This window comes from Heterodontus francisci, chromosome 31, assembly GCF_036365525.1.
Source record: "Heterodontus francisci isolate sHetFra1 chromosome 31, sHetFra1.hap1, whole genome shotgun sequence".
Classification (NCBI taxonomy): domain Eukaryota; kingdom Metazoa; phylum Chordata; class Chondrichthyes; order Heterodontiformes; family Heterodontidae; genus Heterodontus; species Heterodontus francisci.
In genome coordinates, this window is record NC_090401.1 from 57046690 (window position 1) to 57071248 (window position 24559).

Consider the following 24559-nt stretch of genomic DNA (forward strand, 5'->3'; position numbering starts at 1 on the left):
CAATGAGATCATGGCTGATTTGTAACCTACCTCCATCCACCCACTTTGGACATATCCTTTATCACCATTGGCAAAAATCTATTCATCCCAGATTTAAAATTATTAATTGAGCTAGCAACTACTTTTTTTGTGTGTGAGCGTTCTATACTTCTACATTCCTTTGCGTGAAGCATTGTTTCCTAACTTCCAAAGTGCAAAATATATTGGAATAAAGAATGTCCAGAAATATTGCCTACTTATTCCTGACTTTCTCAGCTCCAAATATACATGGTCCTTCAGCTCTCCATGTGCATAATGTGATGAAATCCTGATCCATTGCATAGTGTCCCACTGTTACATATAGGTTCTTGGGATCCTTTTCATGAGATACAGAGAGACAGCCATCTGGATTTGCATCCAGGTCCTAGAGGTGAAAGGCTCGTATCAGACCCATTTCAGCATCCAATTCTATTGCATTTTTATTGGTTTCCTCTATCCACTGTTGTCAATTACGTTTAGTGCATTTAAACTCCCTAAATAGATCATGGTACTAACTTATAAGCTCCATATTTGGTACTAATTAGCATTGCTTTAGCTATTTCACTTGGCATGGCGGAGGGAATGGTAAAGTGTAACATGGTTGCAGTAGTTGGGCTCTTGAGTTGAGGCTAAGACATGTTATTGGGGAGTAGATAAGAGTTTACTTGCAACTGTGCTGCATTTGACCTTGGGCTGCTTGATGGTGGGCTGTCGAAAGTGAAAAACGTTCCATTTCCCAACATTAACATGCTCAACTTGATGAACACAAAATTCACCAAACAAAATGTAATTTAAAAGGAAATAAGTAATGGAGTTTTTGCTCAATTTAGTAAATTGGAGCCATATCTGCTTGAGTGACACAATGTAATTTTAATCCTTAGGTTCCCTACACTGTAGTTCACTGTGTCCAACCAGCCATTTTGGGAAGGTGAAGAGTGAAAACTAGCTTTTCCCTAAAGGGAGATAGAGAAACATTTGAAAGATGCATCCTAGGCTGGTCTCTAGGTCCATCTATTCACAGTTATGGAATGGCATTTGGCTGCCAGTCACCTGCTGGGAATGATGCATTGTTTATGGATGACTAGGACAATGAAGGCAAGAATATAGTGCCTTAGGGAAAGGAATGTGAGGATTTAGCACTGAATTGAAAAATTTGTGACGTGAAATTTGGAAATGGTAATGTGTAGCATTCTTGTCTGTTGTACTGCCAAAATTGATGCATTTTCAGTGAAGTGCATCTTATATGTATAATGAGAATGCAAATGTTTAGATCATGTGTAAAACCAATTATTGTTCATGTGACACAATGAAGACAATCACAAGATTATCACTTAATGAAAGGTACATTAAGATGATTTGATTTTATGGCTTCATTTGACAGCCTGTAATTTTCAAAGAATTTCAATGTAATCCACATACAAGGAATAATATTGAAATGCAACCATTATAACTTTGGCGAAGGTGGCAGCCATTTTATACAATGTAGGATCCCATGAAAATTGATCAAGGTTCTTTTTCTGATGAGTTTAGAAAAACAGCTTCTTTACACTAGAGGGCACCATCACCTTAGTTACACAACTAGAATTCCCATTTCACTTTAAATTGCAAACTAACCTAACTATCCTTTTTATTATGTTTAGGTGCTACTAACCTTGAGAGATGTATTTTGTTAAACGTTTCAGTTAGAGTTTTCAACTTCTGCAGCATATGCCAGGAGATTTCATTGAAATGCAGCTAGATAAAATCATAGTGCAGTATGCACCATGGAGTTGTAAAAATGATAGTGTGTGTGTTTATGTTGTTCCTCGTAATATATTGTCATTCAAAACATTGTTCAGGAAATGCAAAATTTTGGGTGAGACTGGAAATCAGTTCTTAGTCAGGGTCAGTTTATGATAGTGCAGTCGGTGCTGGGACCCAGTAATAATGCATTCAGGTCTAATGTTTCTTGAACTTCACTGTTCTAAAGCACAGAAGTCCAGAATGTCTTTCCAATTAACTGTATTGAACAACACTGAAAATGCAGTTTGAAACCTTATAATCATTGACGCAAAATTTTTGCATATGCTTGATCTGTTTGAGTGATGGATTAAATCCAGACTTTGGGATATAGATAGGTTGAGTGAGTGGGCACAAATCTGGCAGATGGAGTATAATGTGGGAAAATGTGAAGTTGTTCGCTTTGGCAGGAAGAATAAAAAAACAAAGTATTACATAAATGGAGAATGACTGCAGAATTCTGAGGTGCAGAGGGATCTAGGTGTTCTAGTGTAGGAGTCACAGAAAGTTAGTGTGTAGGTACAGCAGGTAATAAAGAAGGCTAATGGAATGCTATCCTTTATTACCAGAGGAATTGAAAATAAAAGTAAGGATGTTATGCTGCAGTTATACAGGGCATCTTGGATACTCTGTGCAGTTTTGGTCTCCTTATTTAAGGAAGGATGAAAATACGTTGGAGGCGATTCAGAGGAGTTTTACTAGATTGATACCTGGAATGAGCGGGTTGTCTTGTGAGGAAAGGTTGGACAGACTGGACTTGTTTTCACTGCAATTTAGAAGAGTGAGAGGAGACTTGATTGAAGTAGATAAGATCCTGAATGGTCTTGACAAGGCGGATGTGGAAAGGATGTTTCCTCTTGTGGGTGAGTCCAGAACCAGGGGATCCTGTTTTAAGATTAGGGGACGCCCTTTTAAGACAGAGATGAGGAGAAATGTTTTCTTTCAGAGGGTTGTGCGACATTGGAACACCCTGTCTCAGAAGGTGGTGGAGGCGGGGTCATTGGATATTTTTAAGGCGCGTGTAGATAGATTCTTGTAAGGAAAGGGAATCAAGGGTTACCGGGGGTAGATAGGAGTGTGGAATTCGAAACAGAAACAGATTAGCCATGATCTTATTGAATGGCGGAGCAGGCTTGAGGGGCCGAATGGCCTACTACTGCTCCTTATCCGTATGTTCGTATGTATGTTCATATTGCTCGGAGATCCCAAAAGATGGTGCACGGTTAATAAAATTCAGTCACAAATGTGAAAGTTGTGCAACCTGAGGACATTTTGGAATTGTTCAGTGGTGTCATCTAGCCTTTAATCATAGAATTGAGCCAATGCACTATGTCACCAATTGCCTGACTTTAAGCAATTTGGTTCCATTACAACCTTTAACCTCATTTGCAGTGAAGCACTCTTCAGTAGCCCTGACCTCATGCATGTAGCTGAGCACACGGAATGGGCTGTTGAAGCAATGTTAACATACAGTTTTTGTGATTTTCTCTGAGTTGACAAAAACAAATACTTAGTGTTTGTTGAGTGTCCTGAAAGCATAGATTCAATTCTTTAGATCACCACTTTATACCAGGTTATCTTTTCATGTCTATTACCAAAAAACACAAAAGCACTTATTAAAGTAGGAAGGTGCACACTGACACACTTGTATCTGAATTATTCACAGAAATCTGGTTTCCCTATGGTATCATGGAAATCCTTTGTAAAAAGAAGAGTTATGTTGGATTTGGGGACTGGCAGACAACAATCATCAACAACTGCGTGCAGTTCTGGTCGCCACATTACCAAAAGGATGTGGATGCTTTGGAGAGGGTGCAGAGGAGGTTCACCAGGATGTTGCCTGGTATGGAGGGCGCTAGCTATGAAGAGAGGTTGAGTAGATTAGGATTATTTTCATTAGAAAGACGGAGGTTGAGGGGGGACCTGATTGAGGTGTACAAAATCATGAGAGGTATAGACAGGGTGGATAGCAAGAAGCTTTTTCCCAGAGTGGGGGATTCAATTACAAGGGGACACGAGTTCAAAGTGAAAGGGGAAAAGTTTAGGGGGGATATGCGTGGAAAGTTCTTTACGCAGAGGGTGGTGGGTGCATGGAACGCATTACCAGCGGAGGTGGTAGACGCTGGCACGATAGCGTCTTTTAAGATGTATCTAGACAGATACATGAATGGGCAGGAAGTAAAGAGATACAGACCCTTAGAAAATAGGCGACAGGTTTAGATAGAGGATTTGGATCGGCATAGGCTTGGAGGGCCGAAGGGCCTGTTCCTGTGCTGTAATTTTCTTTGTTCTTTGTTCTTTGTTATTTAACCTTGAGAGAGATTTTTAAAAAGTATTCAAAAGAAACAAAGACTTACATTTACATAGCATCTTTCACAATTTCAGGACGTCCCAAAGGACTTTACAGCCAAAGAAGTATTTTTGAAGTGTAGTCACATATTAACAGAGGAAACACAGCAGACAATTTGCACACAGCAAGCTCCCACAAACAGCAATGTGATGATGACCAAATAATTTGTTTTAGTGATGTTGATTGAGGGATAAATATTGGCCAGGAAATGGGGAGATGATTCCCCTGCTCTTTTTTTGATATAATGTTATGGGATTCTTTACATCAACCTGACAGAGGAGATGGGACCTCGGTTTAACGTCTCATCCGAAAGACGTCACCTACAACAGTGCAGTACTCCTTTAGCAGTGCACTGAAGTGTCAGCCTAGAATTTTGTATTCAAGTCTCCAGAGCGGGACTCAGAGAGGAGAGTACCATCAACTGAGCCAAGGCTGACACATGAGTATACAGGTGTTGGTAAGGAATAGATATCTTTTCTTTCGAATAAATTAGTCTCTGCACTGGGGCATCTTTTCAAAAGTGTGAACTGGGTAATTGATTAGTAAAGAGATTAGTAATTAAACATGGGTAGTAATCTGGCTATAAATAGGGACCTTCACAAATTATCCTTCTTTTCTTGCTTCATTCACCCTGGGGTGATTTTTCTGTGTCATTCAGGGATCCTGAGTTGCTAATGGTTTTGTTGCTGCAAATTCTCACACGTCCTCCTGGCAACCTTTGGAACAGTAAATCAATTGTGCAGGGGAAAAGGTAATGGCAGTGAATCAATGAATTACAGGATGAATATATACGGGGGACCACACTTTAGCTAAATAACCCCTATTAAAGCACTCAATGCTTCAATACTCTTCACCCGCTGCTAATTGGTCCATATTTTCATTTAAGGCATTGGTATATAACTGAAAAACAAAGCAAAAACTACATCTTTGAATAGAACTCCAGCTGTTTGTTATTCCCCCTCAAATCATAGATTCAGTTGTTAATCAGGTGCTGAGACTATTTTTCTAAAATGGGATTTAGTAGCATATTATAAGAAAAACATTAAAAAGCAGCAAAGGAACCTTTATCTCTTTAATAAAGTGTAATAGAGAAATGGCACAAATTTTCTTATTGGCATCACCCCCTTCCCATTGGTCTCAGACTTGGTTTACGTTGAAACCTTATTAACTTAGGAATTGACAAAGCAAAGCTGTTGATAAATAATTACTATAAATTCTCCTCTTTTTTCCTCCATGATCTGTTATGATATTAGACATCTATAATTTAATATAGCCTTTTCCAAATTGTATTCAATAAAATACACTGCTCGGTAGATATGAGAGTAAACAAAATATATAAATGATGGCAAAGGAAAGACTAACTTGTCTATCATGTCAGTCTTATCCCATCATGGTACAACATAACAAAGAGCAAGGAGTTCTCCTGGTTTCCTGGCCATTATTTATCCCTCAACCAACATCACTAAACAGAATATCTGTTCATGTGTCTTCTTCTTGTTTGAGGGATTATGCTACACAGAAATTGGATACCACCTTTCCTACATTGCAAAATTTCGAAAGTACTTCATTGACTGTACAGCACTTTGGGATGTCCTGAGGTTGTGAAAGGTGCTATATAAATGCAACTCCTTTTCTTTCCTTTATAACTCATCCAGCTCCTTTTTGAACAATTATCAATGAATCCTCTGCCCAAGCAGACAATTTGTTCCCAATCGTCAAAGACCCTAAAGACCCTATGTGCAAAGAAAATTCTCTTCATATATAACTTAGTTCCATGCTTATGTAACCTATATGCATGTCCCCCGGTACTCTCTAACCCATCTAATGCAAGATAACACAATCAATTCCTTATCCAAACTAAGATCTGCCCTCCATTTCCACAAGATTCAATCTTATTTAGGTAGCATTTTGTGTAGCATCTTATGAAAACATTTTGACTATCCGGGTGTGCAAGCCAACCAGGCTACCTGCATCCACCAACCTAGTAACCTCCTCAAAACATTGTACCATGTTGGCAAGACTTGACCTTTTCTAGAAGCCATTTGGAGAGTTTGAATAATCCTTTCTCTGTCAAGGTAATCATACAGGATATTTTTAATGATCCCTTTCTAACAACTGGTCCATAAACTGAAGTCAAGCCAATGGCTTTGTAATTTTCCAGTTCTAACTTGTTGCCCTTTTCAAACGTTGGCATCACATGGTCCTCCCTCCAGTCTATCGGAAAGAAAGAACTTGCATTTATATGACACCTTTCATGACCTCAGGATGTCCCAAAGCACTTTGCAGCCAACTAAGTACTTTTGGAGTGTAATCACTGTTGTAATGTAAGAAACACAGTGGCTAATTTGAGCACAGCAAGCTCCCAAAAACAGCAATGCGATAGTGACCAGATCATCCATTTTAATGATTTTGGTTGAGGGATAAGTATTGGTCAGGACATTGGGGAACAATCCCTGTGTGAGCAATGGCCTTGCTGAGTGCAGCCCCATTTCTGTAAGTACCCTTAGGTGAATGTCATCAGGAGCAACGTCTCGATCTCTTTTATTCTATTGGAGACTATACCTGCAAACACTTTGACACACATTGTTACAGTCAACTGAACAATGCATTATTCATAGCTGAGCATCTTCTTCTGTAGTGAAGGATGTTGCAAAATGGACATTTAAAACATCAACCTTATCCTGGAAGTCCCCAGAATCAGCACTGAGAAATCTTTCAACTGCCCTCTGAAGCCGTTAATGACCCTTTGATCTACTATCTCCTTCAATGATCTCTTGGCTGCTCTGATAGCAGCTCATGTTTCCTTTTGCTGAGATTGATACCTGTTCCCGCTCTCCAGAGTACTAATTTACTCTGTAAAAATATTTTGTTTAAGCCTATTTTTTTTCCTTGCACATAACACGTTAGTAAATTTACAACGTACATAATTGGTTTGATGTCTGATTATGACCTGTATAAAAGATGTGAAGCTTGTGTGTAGAATATTTTTAGTGAAGTGATGTTTAAGGACATGAGCTGCCAGTTTTCCTTATAAAGTAGTGAGGGAACGGTTTAAAAAAAATTTACAGCAAACAAATGCAGACAAGGAAATTGAAATTTGCAAAACTTTAGTAATGATACACTTGGCTGCTCTCTTCCTAGGCAATCATTTGAATGAAGTACTGAGGGAGTGCTGCTCTGTCAGAGGTGCCGTCTTTCGGATGAGATGTTACACAAGGCCCCGCCTGCCATCTTAGGTGGATGTAAAAGATTCCAGGACACTACTTCAATGAAGAATAGGGGAGCTGTCCCTGGTGGAATCACTCAGAGTTTTGCCCATCGTGCTGTTGGCCAATTAATCACAATGACCCAAATTACACAGTTGTGAGATGGACGAAAAACATCGGGGGCCAGATTTTCAAATGCCAGGGGAGTCAGGACCCAGTACAGATGCGATTTAAAATCACGATCCTGGAGGTCGACTCTGAACCCAGCTTCTCCGGACAGTCTGCAATATTCAAAGTGCTGGCAGAGGGGAGGAAACCCGCTTGCCTCCAATTAATGGCCCATTAAGCTCCTTTAGGAGCTTGTTAACCAGCCCAGGAGGTCAGAGCTGCAATTTTTAATGGAAATTTTGCGAACCGGAATGGTCTGCTGCATGTTAGTGCACAGCTGTCGGGATCACTGCAGGGCAAAGGAAAAGTTTTGTCATGTTTAAAATTATCAGACCCTCTGGTACTCTGCACCGGGAACATGCACAGTATCTCTGTTTTGGCCATTTCCACTCTGTCTCATCCCATTATGCTGCTGGACCTCTGAGGAGCTGCCTGCTCTCTTCAGCAAGGCAGTGGTGGGCCCCATTATGCCTGCCGCTTGTCTTTGCTGCTGGCACCAGTCAGGTAGCTCCCGCCTCCTGGAGGCACTCAGCATCACTAATTGGGCGCTGAGCTCACCCCCTACCCAATTAGAGCATTAACATTTAAAAATAGTGTCACACAAGCAACGAAGTGGAGGGGTGAGGTCAGGAGCTGTGCCCACCTTAAAAATTCGTCCCCTGATGTCTGCAAACTTTGCAAATTAAAAGAAGATACAAAAATGACATGCTCGCACTGTATGAGCAGCAAAATCTCCCATTATCACTGTAGAATCAAAGTTTTTAAAAATGTAATTTTTACATAGTACAAACGCCAAGGTTATATTTACCTACATAGTGTTTAAGAACTGACGGCGCTAAGTGAGTTGTTGTGCAGAAGAAATCAAACTGTCGGTTCCCTTAAAACTGTTTACAATCAGTATTTACAGCTTCTACATGATTTCCTTCTGCATTCGTGGCTAAGTGTTGCCAAGTATTGTGGTCACATCTGATTCTATCTCTTCCTTGGCTTCTCTGGCTCCAGAAAGAGGCATAATCTCCTCTTCAGGCGCCACATCCTTTCAAGTTCAATTTGTAGATCCTTTGTACTTTCTTGGCTTCTCAATCTTTTTACTGCAATCTTTTGGCTTGTGAGGACGGTCACATTGATCTTAAGGTAAGCTTATTGTGACCTTGGCCTTGATCATCTGGCTGTGTTGACCATGATCATTCCATCATTGTAGATTCGCATGACTAAAGTATTTTTATTTGTTATTACACTTGACTGCGGTTGTAGTTCACACTTTTTCAATGCAGTTGAATGCTTTTTTTTAATTTCCAAAATATACTTTATTCATAAAAATCTGGAAAAAAATACATTACAAAACAGTTCCAAACAGCACCAAGTTAAACAATACAAAGAGTGCAAAGGAGATCAGTTTCCTTCAATACAGGAGTGAGTTGCCTCACAACCCTTCCATTTCATTTTACATGCCATGTACATTTTACAGCAAACAAATATTTTCTGGCTACAGTTCAAAGGGTTTCCCATGGATCCAGCCCCTCAATTCAGCTTGGTGGGGGGACCTTACACTGTGGTCTTTCCCCGTTGAGCCTTTGCTGTGGCTGCCCCAAGCTTTAGTGTGTCCCTCAGCACGTAGTCCTGGACCTTGGAATGTGCCAGTCTGCAACAGTCGGTCATGGATAACTCTTTGCGCTGGAAGACCAGTAAGTTTCGGGCAGACCAAAGGGTGTCTTTCACCGAATTGATAGTCCTCCAGCAGCATTTGATGTTTATCTTGGTGTGCGTCCCTGGGAACAGCCCGTAGAGCACAGACTCCTGTGTTACAGAGCTGCTTGGGATGAACTTTGACAAAAACAACTGCATCTCGTTCCATACCTGCTTTGCAAAGACACATTCCAGAAGGAGGAGGTGGACAACTGTCTCTTCCCCACCACAGCCACCTCGAGGGCATTGTGTGGAGGGAGTGAGACTCCTGGCGTGCAGGAAGGATCTGTCAGGGAGGGCTCTTACCACCAGCCAAGCGACATCTTGGTGTTGTTTGAAAGTTCTGGTGATGAGGCATTCCGCTAAATGACTTTGGCAGTCTGCTCAGGGAACCATCCTCCAGGATCCACCATCTCCTTTTCCCATAGGGCCTTGAGGACATTCCGTGCAGACCACTGCCTGATGGATTGGTGGTCAAAGGTGTTTTTCGCAGAAACTGCTCCACGAAGGATAGGTGGTACGGCAGGATACAACTAGATGGAGCGTTCCGCGGCAATGTGGCCAGACCCATCCTTCGCAACACCGGGGACAGATAGAACCTCAGCACGTAGTGACACTTGGAGTTTGCGTACTGGGGATCTACGTGCAGCTTGATGCAGTCGCATACGAAGTGGTCATCAGGATGAGGGCGACGTTGGTACATTTTTCCCGCCCTTATCCAGAGATTTCAACATCATGTCCCTCTGGACCCAGTCCATTTTGGATTGCCAGATGAAGCGGAAAATGGCTCGGGTGACCACCACGGTGCAGGAGTGGGGTATGGGCCAGACCTGCGCCACGTACAACAACAACGTGAGTGCCTCGCACCTGATGACCAGGTTTCTACCCACAATGGAGAGAGATCGCTGCCCCCACATGTTCAACTTTTGTCGTACCTTGGCTACTCGCTCCTCCCAGGTTTGGTGCATGCCCCGGCCCTTCCGACCCATATCCCCAGCACCTTCAGGTAGTCTGACCTAATGGTGAAGGGGACAAAGGATCGGTCAGCCCAGTTCCCAAAGAACATGGCCTCGCTCTTGCCTTGGTTAACTTTGGCTCCCGAGGCCAGTTCGAACTGGTCGCAGATGCTCATCAGTCTGCGCACGGACAGTGGATCCGAGCAGAAGACGGCGACGTCATCCATGTACAGGGAGGTTTTTACCTGAGTGCCTCCACTGCCTGGGATTGTCACCCCTCTTATGCCAGCATCCTTCCTAATAGACTCAGCAAAGGGTTCAATACAGCCAACAAACAAGACAGGGGAGAGAGGACAGCCCTGTCTGACTCCAGATTGGATCGGGAAACTTTCTGATTCCCACCCATTGATTAAGAAAGCGCTACTGATGTTTGTGTAGAGCAGTTTGATCCAATTGCAGATTTCCTCCCCAAACCCCATTTTGGAAAGCACGTCTATCATGTAGTTGTGCGATATCCTGTCAAAAGCCTTCTCTTGGTCCAGGCTTTTCAATGCAGTTGAATGCTTTTTTTTAAATTTCCAAAATATATTTTATTCATAAAAATCTGTAAAAAAAAAATAGATTACAGAACAGTTCCAAACAGCAACAAGTCACAGGTGCAGTGGTTAGCACTGCAGCCTCACAGCTCCAGCAACCTGGGTTCAGTTCTGGGTACTGCCTGTGCAGAGTTTGCAAGTTCTCACTGTGACTGTGTGGGTTTTCGCCGGATGCTCCAGTTTCCTCCCACAGCCAAAGACTTGCAGGTTGATAGGTAAATTGGCCATTGTAAATTTCCCCTACTGTAGGTAGGTGGTAGGAGAATTGAGTGAAGGTGGGGATGTTATAGGGAATATGGGATTAATGTAGGATTAGTATAAATGGATGGTTGATGGTTGGCAGAGACTCAGTAGGTTGAAGGGCCTGTTTCAGTGCTGTATCTCTCTATGACTCTAATACAAAGAGTGCAAAGGAGATCAGTTTCCTTCAATATAGGAGTGAGTTGCCTCACAACCCTTCCATTTCATTTTACACGCCATGTACATTTTACAGCAAACAAATATTTTCTGGATACAGTTCAAGGGGTTTTCTATGGATCCAGCCCCTCCATTCAGCTTGGTGGGGGGACCCTACACAGTGGTCTTTCCCCATTGAGCCTTTACTGCGGCTGCCCCAAGCTTTAGTGCGTCCCTCAGCACGTAGTCGTGGACCTTGGAATGTGCCAGTCTGCAACATTCGGTCGTGGACAACTCTTTGCGCTGGAAGACCAGCAAGTTTCGGGCAAACCAAAGGGCGTCTTTCACCGAATTGATAGTCCTCCAGCAGCAGTTGATGTTTATCTTGGTGTGCATCCCTGGGAGCAGCCCGTAGAGCACAGACTCCTGTGTTACAGAGCTGCTTGGAATGAACTTCAACAAAAACCATTGCATCTCTTTCCACACCAGCTTTGCAAAGACACATTCCAGAAGTAGGTGGGCAGTTCAATGCTACAGTGCCTGTAGGTATTACAGTGGACATGTACTACAGCTTAATTATGCCGACTGAGATATCAAGTACAGCACTTAACACTTTTCAAAGAAGGTGGTCATAATATCTATTTTTTGTGTTACTCCAGTTGCTGCCTACTTTACAGCGCAGTTATATCTTCACAACATATGGCGGAGGGAGACCTTTTGGGCCCATCATAATACATCCAGACACACATGCATTCTCCCCCATTACTGCATCTACTTGTTTCTTAAATGAGCCTTCACCTCCACCACTCTGTTTGGAAATCCAGTCCAGGTGGTTATCACTCTCTGAGTCAAGAGGAAATTCCTGATTTAAGTCCTAAAGTTACCTTTATACTAGTTTGTGCAAATGTCCCCTTGTCCTACTCCGCAGTTTAACTTTACATAGAATTCCATATTCTTCATTTTCATACCATGTGCTATTGCATATCTCTGTTAGATCACCTCTTTGATACCTATTTTTCTAGCTGAAAAGCCCAAGTTTTTCCAGTTTTCCCTCGTAATTCACACATCTGACACTAGCGAGCAGTCTTATTGCTCCTCCCTGCATTATCCCCCAGTGCTTCAATATCTCCAATTCTTTCTCAGAGATCTCAGTGGGGCGGCACAGTGACGCAGTGGTTAGCACCACAGCCTCACAGCTCTAGAGACCTGGGTTCAGTTCTGGGAACTGCCTGTGTGGAGTTTGCAAGTTCTCCCTCTGACTGTGTGGGTTTCTGCTGGGTGCTCTGGTTTCCTCCCACAGCCAAAGACTTGCAGGTTGGTAGGTAAATTGGCCATTGTAAATTGCCCCTAGTGTAGGAAGGTGGGGATGTGGTAGGGAATATGGGATTAATGTAGGATTAGTATAAATGGGTGCATTGATGGTTGGCACAGACTCAGTGGGCCAAAGGGCCTGTTTCAGTGCTGTATCTCTCTATGACTCTATCCAGAGTGGACACAGTAATCAGGTGCCAGTCTGATCAGTGCACAGTTTGATTGCAACATCCTCTGACTTGTCATTGCTTTGCTTGTGTAGCTTAATACTCTATTAGCTTTGTTGATTGCTGTTCTGTATTCGTTGGACATGTAAGACTTCTAGACATTGTTCGGCCATATAACACAGAGAAAGTAATGGAGAACGAAGCTTACTTATTGTCAATAGATAACCCAGGGGGCTGGATCTGATGAGTGATATTGGTACTTGGGTATCTTTTGGTAGCTACCTGTTGCAGTGAAGTTCATGATCACATATTTTGAGTGCATCATTATAAGCTTTGTGCAAAACCACACAAATATAACTTTGGCACATGGTCCTCTGGTTTGCTCTCTGGGCTCTATATCTTGTTGTCAGTATGGGGACTAGGAGTAGGATAAGTACAGCAAGTATACCTTTGTTAAAATTTGAGTGACTTTCAAATATTTTTCTTGATCATTGTGATGCTACATTTGCAAGCACAGTGTCTCCAAGATCTTTCGTTATCACACATATACATAGAACTACACAGTATTACTGTTTAATAAATACAATCTGCACTATTTTCTTGTAATATGGAGTGAAATGAAATTCAATTCCGCTGCAATTCAACTCACAAGGTAAATAGAACTTCAGATCCAGTTCCGTGATTTAATCATGCTAACATGTTTGTTGTCAATAACTACTACTGGAAAAAGTGCTAACAAAATAGAATTAAAACTCGCTCTGTGAATTGCAGTTGTATATTTACTATACAGATGAATGCCAGCCAAAGTGTGTTTTAAGGACTTGACACATCAGGGTGTTCAGTTCAAGTGATAGTCACTTGATTCGCTTTCAATGTCATTATTTATAGTGACAATTTTACAAAATTACACATGGCTTTGCCCACCACGAGTGTATGACAGGAATGAGGGCATGCAATCCCCATGATTTCCAATCCATTAAAAATGTTCGAGTGCAGTTTTGGAAAATCACTCATTATGTGATTCAAACCTATAATGCAAAATACGCACTTCAAACTGTGTATCTAATAAGAGATACATACTTTGCTTTTACTTCTCTTAAAAATGCGCTTTATGTCAACAAACTAATTCCATTATTATAGCACTTGTGGCAATATTATTCTGAAGTTAACAGACCACAATCGGATATCAGAAAATGTCATCAGTAGAAATGCTGCACGAACACAGCACAAAAAGATAACCACATAGGGTTTCAGAATTAATTCCAAATGCTAAAAGAAATATTACAAATAAAATGTGATTTGCAGGGAGTAAAAAGTGGCAAATTCAATACTGGAATCTAGGTGACCTTGCGGGTCGGATTTTCAAAGCCCATGGAGTGCGAGCATGGAGGCAAGCACGTTTTGAATATTGTGTTCTTGGAGAATGGCACGGGGACCTGCCGCCTCCGGAACACAATGCCATTTTTAAAAGGGCGCCAGCATCGAGAGAACAGTTCGGGCGCATGCTTCCAATTAATAGCCTGTTGAAAAAAGAAAAGACTTGCATTTATATAGCGCCTTTCATGCCCACCAGACGTCTCAAAGCGCTTTACAGCCAATGAAGTGTAGTCACTGTTGTAATGTAGGAAATGAGACAGCCAGTATGCACACAGCAAACTCCCAGAAACAGCAATGTGATAATGACCAGATATTCTGTTTTTGCGATGTTGACTGAGGGATAATTATTGGCCAGGACACTGGGGAAACACCCCTGCTCTTCTTCGAAATAACGCCATGGATTCTTTTATATCCACCTGAGCAGGCAGATGGGGCCACAGTTTAACTTGGGGGAGATGGTGGCATAGTGTTAATGTCACTAAACTAGTAATCTAGAGGCCCAGGCTAATGCCCTGGGGAAATGGGTTACAGCTGGGGGAATTTAAATCCAATTAATTAATAAGTTAAATTAATTAATAAAATTCTGGAATTGAAAGCTAGTCTCAGTAAAAGTGCCATGAAAGTATCATCAAATGTTGTAAAAAGCCATCTGGTTCACGAATGTCCTTTAGGGAAGGAAATCTGCTGTCCTTATCTGGTCTGGCCGACATGTGACCCCAGACCCACAGCAATGCGGTTGACTCGGAACTGCCCTCTGAAATGGCCTAGAAAGCCACTCAGTTGTCAAAGGCAATTAGGGATGGGGCAACAAATGCTGGCCTTGCCACTGACGCCCACATCCCATGAAAGAATTTTTAAAAACCCTCACCCAAAAGACAGCACCTCCAACACTGGAGTGTCAGCTGAGATTTTTGTGTTCAAGCCCTGGATTGGGACTTGAACTCAGAGGCGAGAGCGGATCAACTGAGCCACGACTGATACAGTATAAGAAAGTGGGAGCAAATTTGTTATGAGCAGGGCTTAAACTGGCACAGTGAAACCCCACTGAATTTCAAGACCAACACCTTAACCACTCGGCCATTACAGCTCAACTGAAGCACTCATTAACAGGCTTGTCGGCAGCAGTTTTTAATTTTTAAAGGCTGGGAATGTGGAGGATGCCATGGGGGGAAACACAGCGGGATTATGAAGACATGAACACAGCAGGGGGGTTGGGGGCATGAGGGCTATGGGAAGGGCTGATTAAAAGCCTGCTGAGGGCCAACATTGCTGCAGCTGTAAGATTTGCTTTTCTCAGTGATGTAAATGAAGGCAAGTCTAGGTGTGTTTTAAGGACTTATCACATCTGTGTGTTGAGTTCAAATGATTTATCACTTGAACACACAGATGTATTAAGTCCTTAAAACACATTTTGGCTTGCCTTCATCTATATAATAAATATACAACTGCAATTCATGCAACTAGTTTTAATTCTATTTTCTCAGTACTTTCTTTTTCCAATACAGGTATTGACGGTAGTCAGGCTAACATGATTAAATCATGGAACTGGAACTGAAGCCAGAGAGGGGTGAGAGGTCGCTGGCATCACTTGGGCAGCTGGAGTTGGCCGGGAGAGGCCTGGTGAACATACGAACCCCAGCTGAAGGAGGTCAGATAGGAACAGGCCACACTGACATTGGAAAGAGCAGCCAGGATGAGCTGTGGCAGATGCGACCTCCTGGACAGGAGGAGGCCAGAGGAGCACAGCGGGGGCTGCAAGGGGAAGAAGGCGTTAGCCAAGTCACCGGATTATCAGCCCAAGAGTCAACTACCTGCAAATGACAGAGTGCCAGTGCCATAGGAGGCTGCATCTATGTGCTGTGATCCACAGCGACCTGAGGCTTCATGGCCCCCAAAGTCTCTGTCACCCTAAGTTTTTATGCAGCTGGGTCATTCCAGGGATCAGCTATGGAACTAATTGGCTTCTCGCAGTCAGCAGCTCAACAGGCCATCAGGCAGCTCATGGATGCCCTTTTCAGGAGGGTAGGTGACTACACCCACTTTGGCACAGACGGGCCTGCGCTGGCACAGAGGGTATTTGGTTCAGCCTCCATTGTTGGATTTCCCAGGTGCAGGGCATCATCGCTTGTGCCCAAGTGGCCATCAAGGAACTCAGTGACCGGCCAGTGAGATCCATCAACAGGAAGGGCCTCCACTCCCTCAACATCCAACTGGTCCAATGCCACAAGAGCTTTAGCTGTGTGCATTCACTTTCCTGGCAGCTGCCATGAAAAATGTGAAGGCTTTGGAGAGAGTGCCGAAAATGTTCATGAGAATGGTTCCAGGGATGAGGAACTTTAGTTATCAAGATAGATTGGAGAAGTTAGGACTGTTCCCTTGAAGAGAAAGCTGAGAGGTGATTTGATAGAGGTGTTCAAAAATCATGAGAGGTCTGGACAGAGTAGATAGAGAAAAACTGTTCCCACTCATGAAAGGATCAAGAACGAGAGGGCACAGATTTAAAGTAATTAGTAAAAGAAGCAAAAGCAACATGAGGAAAAACTTTTTCACGCAGCGAGTGGTTAAGGTCTGGAATGCACTGCCTGAGAATGTGGTGCAGGCAGCTTCAATTGAAGCATTCAAAAGGGAATTAGATAGTTAAATGAAAATAAAGAATGTGCAGGGTTACGAGGAGAAGGCGGGGGAATGGCACTTAGCGAATTGCTCAGAACTGGTACAGACATGATGGGCCAAATGGCCTCCTTATGTGCTGAAACAATTCTGTGATTCTGTGACTCCGTCTTCTGCCAGTCCAGGCTGCCTTGGTACTTCAATCCATCCCCCAAAGTGCACAGATGGATCCAAGGGGACAAGGGAAAGCCCTTGAAGAGAGGTGGCTACTGACCCCTCTCCGGGAGTTTCGGACAGAGGCACAGAGCCAAAACAACCAATGCCAGCTGTTCAGGCCAACCATTGAGGGGGCAATTAGGTTTCTGCAGATGCGATTCCTCTGCCTGGATCGGGTGGGTGGTGCCCTCCAATACCCTCCTGCAATGGTCTCAGTCATTGTGGTAGTCTGCTGTGCTCTCCATAACATGGCCCGCCAGAGATGTGTGGACCTTGAGGACATTGAGGCAGTGGAAGAAAACAGCTCATTAAGTGAGGAGCTGGAGCTAAGAGAGAAGAGGAAGAGGATCAGAGAGGGATAACACTGAAAAAGAGAGGTGCCCCTGCTGCATGACAAGGTGGTCTCCTCCTGCCGCCTTCTGAGAAGAGGACCTCCCTCCTCTCCCTCACAGCCTGCAGCACTAGATCCAGGTGGGCATCGATGAAGTAAGGGTCTGCCTTGCCCCGAGTGCCAGTCTTCCAGCTCCCTCTAGTGCTGTGGACAACCCATAGCCTCAGTGATGGCTGCTGTGGAAGTCTACATGAACACCACAATTGATCTCACCCACCTCCTTTTTCAATTCCATTGGTTCTAAGAGGACAGGAAACCTATCGCCACACCAATTAAGGGCTTTGAAAATTGCAATCTGAATCAGCTTCCCAGACCCCAAACCAGACCCTGTTCCTGTTTCCCACCTCCCTAATGAAAGTCCAGCCCTGGATATCTAACTGATTTTCCCACCAACATGATAGAACCGTGCACCTCTCGCTGCTTTCTCTTCCTCCTGTAATCCACACGCTTTTTAAAAATCAAGGTTGAAATCACCTAACCACTACTCATTGGTTTGTTTTCCTTCTTTATTAAACCTTAAGGATGTCCTTTACTGCGGTGATTTGTTGCAATTAATGATTTGCCATTGGGATTTCTTATGCAAAATTACTCACAACCGTCTTTTTTTTCAAAAATCCCTGAAGTTGCCTTAATAGCACAGGAAGGAAAAAGACTGTGATTGTACATATGTCTAGGTTCAACCAGTAAGACACTAAAATGAGCATTCTCCATCCCACTGCCCTTTCTTGAGTTCAGTATATAATCCATAAATGAGGACTGCAAACCATAAAATGTTACTGGATATTTTTAGCAAAGATTCTGCAGCAATGGCAAGTACACTGTAGTCTATCAATGCATATTTTACAGCACAATTTCAATCAATTATGTGCTTCCCACTCGATGCTCAATATCACCACATTTTTATTATAAAGTCATAACTCAAAATGTTGTTATGAATGTATGTAATTTATTTTTGATTGTATGAAGAGCTAAATGCCTAAAGGACTACAATGATAGTCCAAATTAAACCAGACATGTTACAAGCCAGCGAAACTGCATTATCTGAACCATTCATATGCTTAAACTTGACAGTTGATTTAATCATTGGTATTTTACCCAAAAAGGTATTTTGCTAATCGTCAAAAAAATGATCTCAACTCTGCAACCTTCTGCTTTTTTTTAATTCTCTCATGATGTGTGATAAACAAATAATTTTTTAACATTATTATCCTTGCAACCAGTGGCAACAACTTCCTACTTTTTACATTTATGCACTTTGCATATTTGAAATGTTTTCTTGACAATATCAAAAAAAAGTCCTGAACATAAGTGATTACTTTCTCAATGTTTCAATTCTTTAGATTTAAGGGATGGGATGCACTTCTTTTGGATACGCTTCGCTTATTTCTGACTGCGAGTACTGCTGATCCAATTATGCAGTGCCATTGATGGGGTTTAAGCCATGCAGGAGGGGATTAATGTGGCCAGTGGAGATTTTCATTCATTTGTCACTTTAGTAGCACTCAATTGCTTCATGTTTTTGACTTAAAATAAAGCTCCATTAGCGAATACCTGAGAACAATGATACTCTTCAAAAACACAAACACTTAAACCCATTTGCTATTACATTGCATTCCCAGCTGCTTATAATGGTTGGTGGTTTTCACCTTTTCTCAACTGCTAAGCTTCAATAGTATAAAGAAATGTATAAAAGACTAACAGATATTAGCAATATTAGCATGCATCACTACATTACTATTTACATTTCTGTCCTGGATCAGTAGTGATAAAATTAAATAAAAAGATGGCTCAGCCAACTTTTATTTTTCTTCCTTCTCCTTTCCCTGCATTGTTAATCTGCCGTTTCATATTACCGTGTCTTCAAACAAATTCTTCTTCGCCTCCTCTTGAAGGACTAACTCTCGTCAGGTACAGTTAAGGCTACAAGTCACCTTTCTTCATACACAAGCCTATACCAATGGTATGACATACACTGGGGGACATTCACAGCCAGCTCAGCCTACATTAGCCTACAGTGTTGCTGCTCCATGTCTCGCTCAAACGTCAACCGTTCTCTGTCTAGCTGTGCAATAACGACTGGGCTGATGTTCGGTGTTGTTCTCTCTTTTTTGCTGGTTTTTAGCAAAAGGATGCGATTAGGTATGGTCATCCCAGAAAATTATTTAACGCTATTGAAATGCAACAGTTTGGGAACTATTTCTCCTGTAGTTTATTTTTAATTTTCTCTTCCTGTGAGGAAATGCCAGATCTCCACGAATCAACTAGTCACAAAAGCATAATAGAATTCTGTACATCGACTTTTGGAGAGTCGCAGGTGAAGATTCACGTTGCATCGCCCCACTGTATAATGTGCTACATGAAGAAAACACTGATTGTGATATTCAACAATAAATTGTTACCTAGGCATTGCAGACCAGCAGGCTATTCAATTGTGGGTAGGTGTGGGGGAGTGGGCAACCTGAACCTGCCCTCATCTGACATTCACATATATGATCATTTTAGCACAGATAAATGGAGGGCGACTGGGAGTAGGAGCACCCCTTACCACCCACAAGCTGTGAGCTAACATGCCTTGGCCCCAGCTCCTTCAATGCAACAAGATGTCCTATATCCTAAAAAAGAGGTAATCGGTCTCAGCCTAATGATGGCACCTCCCTTAGTATTGCACAAAAGTACACCAGGATTACACAAAGCAAAATCCTTATAAAGTCAAGTCATTGACATGTGTTCTGCATATCGCATGTGATTTTGATAAAAATGAGTTACTTTTACAGAAAAATATTTGAACCCACCTCAATTTTTCATATATTTTGTTCATTTCCCTGTAGAACCTTTCAGAATGGCTGATTTTTAAAATTATTCATAGGATCTGGCTGCCATTGGCAAGGCCACATTTATTGCCCATTCTGACTTGCCCTTAACTGAGTAGCTTGCCAGGCAAGGGGACAGTTAAGACTCAAGCGGATTGTTGTGGGTCTGAAGTCACACACAGGCTAGACCAGGTAAGGACTGCAGATTTCCTTCCCTAAAGGACATCAGTGAAGCAGTTAGGTTTTACAACCATTACCATTACTGATGCTAGCTTTTTATTCTCACTGTCTACATTAATTTCACCATTAAATTCACCGGTTGCCATTTGAACTCATATTACTGCATTATCTAGCTAGCTTTACTGGATTATTAACCCAGTATCATAACCACTATGCTACTGTTCCCTATAAATAATGGCTTCTATACAACTGACAATTAAAAAATATATATATTATTAACTTTATCTCATTTTTATAATGGATTATTTAACAGTTTAATTTTGCATCATTTAACCTTTATGCTTTGAGAATTGCTTTTAGACTAAGGGCATTGACAGCCTACACTAAACTTGGTTGTATCTTTTGGGAACTACAGAAGTTACTGGGTTCTGTTATGAAGAATGTGTACTGGCAAGAAAAAAAAATGGCTGGTTGCAAATGCAAGAAAATTCAAAAGTGACGAGGGTAATGCTTCCAACATGGATAATGTAATTGCAATGGATACAATATCTGTTTTGTTCCTAATTGCAGGTTGTTTGCTTGAAAATAACACACACAGGAATGTGATGTTAGCGTGTTAAATGTTTGTACATAAACTTGGTTGATCAGAATTTCTACCATTATATTTCTAATAAGATGGAATTTTGATAGGTGGGCAGTTAATGGCTACTTTAGTTTGCTACCTGCTGGAAACAGACTGCAGATATGCATGTTTACACACACACAAGAAGTGTATTTCACATTAATGAAAATTCAAAGGGCAGATGTGTCCCCTGGTTTGGACTGCATAACAAATGTGTGTTTGTCAAGTCCATATAGGTTACAAACATTCAGCGTTATTTACCTTGATGCAGAAAAGAGATCAAGCTAAACATTTAAGGTTGCTAACTCATCAAAATTTAAATCTTGTTCAGTGAGAGCTGCTTTGCCTCACAGGTGTAAAGATTGCACTGGGAAATCATGTCATGCCGACTGTCGTCTTTAAGCCATATTTTGATAGTTTTGTCTTTTTTTGTCCCAATTTGACCTTCCAAGTATCAAGGGGTTTTAATTGAGATGAGAAAGGAAGTATTCTGTGACTGCTCAATTTCATGTACAACCTTTTCCTCACAGACATGTTTCAAGTTACAAGAACTGTTGTAAGTTTTGAGACACTTTATTATTTTGAAGCAGATTTTGTAAATTGAGTGATGTCATTTATCACCCGACAGTAATGGAACTTTTGCTAATGCTAATTTTATCAGTAAGCCTGACTCACAGTTTGTAGCCTGCGGTATATGGGATATCTGCCAGTCAAAACGGTTAGGAGAGTAGAAGGCATTTTGTATTGTTTCCCAGTGGCCTTATTACCAAGATAAAGGTTTCTTGATCACCCCAGGTAGATTATGCCAATAATACAATGTGCACAATTATACTCTTTCGTTCCTCGAAAGGGCGGACTTGACAATTGGAGCAGCCTTTTGCATTGGGCTTGGGAAAATTACCTAGTGGGAGCTTGAATTGTAACGGCAATATCTAATGTATCTATTTGCAACATAAATTCTTGGATTGAGCACACACTTCCTGAATCTGTCACTGTTCAACTCTGTTGCACTTTGTTGTTTGGTCCAATGTAAACCAGCAGCCAAAGCTGAGCAAGTAGAATTATCTCCCCAGTGCTATCAAAGCTCATGAGCAATGCCATAGAAGATCAGCTAGTTTAGTGCAGTTAGGTTTTAACGAGCTTTCTATATGTAATCACATATATATGATGATACAGAAGTTCATTCAGAAACAAGTATGATGATTTCTAATCATAAAGAAAAAGTCTACTTTTGAAGATAAGGAAGTTCATATCCACACCATATTGGGAGCTTTTTACAAAGAGACCAAATAAAATCAAGGTTTGCGTCTGCCTGCAATGAATTTGGCCTAACCATCAGCCTCAAGAAAACGAACATCATGGGGCAGGATGTCAGAAATGCTCCATCCATCAATATTGGCGACCACGCTCTGGAAGTGGTTCAAGCGTTCACCTACCTAGGCTCAACTATCACCAGTAACCTGTCTCTAGATGCAGAAATCAACAAGCGCATGGGTAAGGCTTCCACTGCTATGTTCAGACTGGCCAAGAGAGTGTGGGAAAATGGCGCACTGACACGGAACACAAAAGTCCGAGTGTATCAGGCCTGTGTCCTCAGTACCTTGCTCTACGGCAGCGAGGCCTGGACAACGTATGCCAGCCAAGAGCGACGTCTCAATTCATTCCATCTTCGCTGCCTTCGGAGAATACTTGGCATCAGGTGGCAGGACTATATCTCCAACACAGAAGTCCTTGAAGCGGCCAACATCCCCAGCTTATACACACTACTGAGTCAGCGGCGCTTGAGATGGCTTGGCCATGTGAGCCGCATGGAAGATGGCAGGATCCCCAAAGACACATTGTACAGCGAGCTCGCCACTGGTATCAGACCCACCGGCCGTCCATGTCTCCGTTATAAAGACGTCTGCAAACGCGACATGAAATCGTGTGACATTGATCACAAGTCGTGGGAGTCAGTTGCCAGCATTCGCCAGAGCTGGCGGGCAGCCATAAAGACAGGGCTAAATTGTGGCGAGTCGAAGAGACTTAGTAGTTGGCAGGAAAAAAGACAGAGGCGCAAGGGGAGAGCCAACTGTGCAACAGCCCCAACAAACAAATTTCTCTGCAGCACCTGTGGAAGAGCCTGTCACTCCAGAATTGGCCTTTATAGCCACTCCAGGCGCTGCTTCACAAACCACTGACCACCTCCAGGCGCGTATCCATTGTCTCTCGAGATAAGGAGGCTCAAAAGAAGAAAATAAAATCAGAAAATGCTAGACACTAACAGTGGATCATTTTTTATTTGAAAGCGAAGGATATGGTAGGATCCTTCAACTGAGTCTAAACTTCAGTGACAAGCTTGCTCTCTCATTGACCACATATTGTACAGTGACTGATGTAACAACCTATCAACTCTTTTTCCTTTCTTGCATGCTGACTGCTTGTACATTTCTGTTCTTCCAATTTTTTTACCCTCAACATTGTATGGCCAGTCTAATCAGTCATTATTGGGGGTTGGGGGGAGGGGTATATCCCTATTGGCTGATTCACTACATTGCATTTAGCTGATTGCAACCAATTTAGTTATTACTCATTGCAACAACAGACATGACAAATTCTGGTAAAACCGCTTTAAGACCAAGGATTTCCGCAGTTCTAAGAATTGTGAGGAAGCATTGTGTTGACTAAGCATTGAGTTTTCATCATGAGAACCCAACCAACACCTGCCAACACCTGCAGAGCTTACTTTTATGCGTATGTCTGAATACATCAGTCAAAGTAGGAAAGCCTGCTGATTTTTAAGACCCAGGAATGCACTAAGTGTACAAGTGATATTAGAAACAAATCCTAGCCTCTTCAATGATTGACAGACACCTGGGCTAGGTATCGCATAGCTCATTGGTATTGTAGAGAGATGACATGGTGAGATTGTCTCATGTGCCAAAGTCCTGTTTTAGAATGACCCAGTGAGCATGTGATACTCCACATGGTATCTGTGGCTTTTGAGACATTGTTTTGGCAAAGTGACAGCATGACAGACATCTGCAGCTGCACAGAAATGGACTTACTTAACTCGTCGTGTGACTGCAGGTTTTGTTATGTGTGTTCTAACACCAGCATTTTTTTGTTTGCTTTATCTTCTTACTGATGTATAATTGCTTGAAGTTTAGTCTCGGTCCTTTTTCTGCCTAACATTAAGGAGAAACATACTCTACATTTGATTGTCCAGTAGATTTATTAATTTAGCAATATATAACATAAGGTATAAATTAATTTAAAATACTCTTTAATGAATTGTTGGAGCTGATCTGATGTTTTGACCTGCCTGAAGCTGTTGAGCTGCCACAGCAGTCCAACCTGATAAATTAAAATAGACCAGGCCTCAAACTGATGACAGGTTTCACGGTGGCCATGCTCCTCCCCCGCCCTGCTGAAACCCACTCGCAGTGAAAATCCACCCTACCCATGGTCTTGTAAAGGTGTGAGGTTCAAAGTAATGTATGGAGGAGTAGAATTCACTAGTAATCTATTACACTCTTTATTTCTAAAATACTCTTTATCACTCTCTTACTTCTGTCTTACATGATACAAAAAAAAACAATATTCCTGAGCACATTCAAAGTTGCAACATAATCTTGGAGTTCAGTGATGATGTACACAGTGATGGTTTTTACCATATTACTGCTGAGCAACACATTCCTCCAGATCAATTAGTTCGAATGTGAAAAGACATTTTTCAGT

The 24559-nt window shown here is 42.0% G+C and overlaps 1 protein-coding gene across 1 annotated transcript in view; it reads left to right on the top strand.

Annotated features, from left to right (window-relative positions):
* The window catches only part of LOC137347010 (transcription cofactor vestigial-like protein 2), a 125783-nt gene that overhangs the window by 13992 nt on the left and 87232 nt on the right, over positions 1 to 24559 (top strand). The gene's annotated exons all lie outside the window — the stretch shown is intronic.